Raw genomic sequence first — 1,248 nt, 5'->3', positions numbered from 1 at the left:
AGCACAACACAGCTCCTACTGCGAATTTCCAAGCGTCAATATGAACATGAAAGGTTATGTTCCAATTTGGGACTCTTAAGATTGGTGTAGTGGTTAGAGCCTTCTTCAATTCCTTGTATGTGTGCTGGCATTCCTCAGTCCATTCAAATATTATCAGTACCTTGTATAGGGCTCTAGCAATCAATGCATAGTTTAACACAAACCGTTGATACTACCATGTATGGCCTAGGAAGCACTGAACTCTCTTGTAATCTATTAGGGGTGGAAGATCGATAATAACCTTGACTTTTGAGAAGTAAGTGGCAATGCCGTTCTTGGACACAACATGCCCTAAGATGCATTCGTGCTTTATCTAGAACTAGCACTTTAAGAGGTTCAATAAGAGACAATATAGTATGCATTGTTCAAAGACTTGTCTAATTGTTCCTACTAGGTGGAGTAAACACACAAGTCATCAACGAAGACCTCTAACTCTTTCCTAAGCATGTCCTTGAATATTGCACACATGAGCCTTTGAAAATTAGCAGGTGCATTAGTCAACTCAAACAGCATGACTATGCAGGTGAAGACACCCTACTCAGTGGCAAAGGCAGTCTTGTGCTTGGGATTCATAGGGTAGGGTCACTGCTTGACCGGCGTTACATCGAGGGTCATGGGGATATTATGAGTTATGACACTCAAATCTACCCCTTTCATCTCATTGAGGGACCAAACAAAGACGTCCATGTACTCTCGCAGGAGAGCAATGAAACTTGCTTCCTCTTCCTCGGTCAAGTCATCGGCAATAAAGACATGTCAGGGTGTCTCCCCTTCCTTAGCTAGATTAACCTCCTTGACTTTGGCTAGTCCTTCTATTGGTTTGCTTGCTTGCCCTTGTCATTTGCCTCCTAGCAAGATCAATATCATATCACCTTTCTTAAACTTAGTAAATTACTTTGGCAGGTCTTGTGGTTTCCTTTACTTTTTAGCCTGCGTATTCCTAGGCTGCTTGTGTTGGTCTTTCTTTAACTTTTGGTGCCTCAAGTGGATTGGCATATACCTTTTGGTGTGTCTGGCCTTAGGTGGTTGTGGCGCCTTAGGAACACTATTTGAACTCACCTCCAACTTAGAATCAAACTCTCCGTCTTCACTAGAAGAGGGAGTCTCGCTTGGTAGTCATAATTCAGACGGTGATTCAGACCTAAGCACTGGTGAAGTGCTTGGCTAGACCAAGCCTGCTTGTTTGTAATCTATTGCCTCTATGTGCTC

The sequence above is a fragment of the Lygodium microphyllum genome, chromosome 9, assembly GCF_053477565.2.
Source record: "Lygodium microphyllum isolate KBCC chromosome 9, Lygodium_microphyllum_v1.1.10, whole genome shotgun sequence".
Lineage (NCBI taxonomy): Eukaryota > Viridiplantae > Streptophyta > Polypodiopsida > Schizaeales > Lygodiaceae > Lygodium > Lygodium microphyllum.
This window is presented reverse-complemented; position numbering follows the sequence as displayed.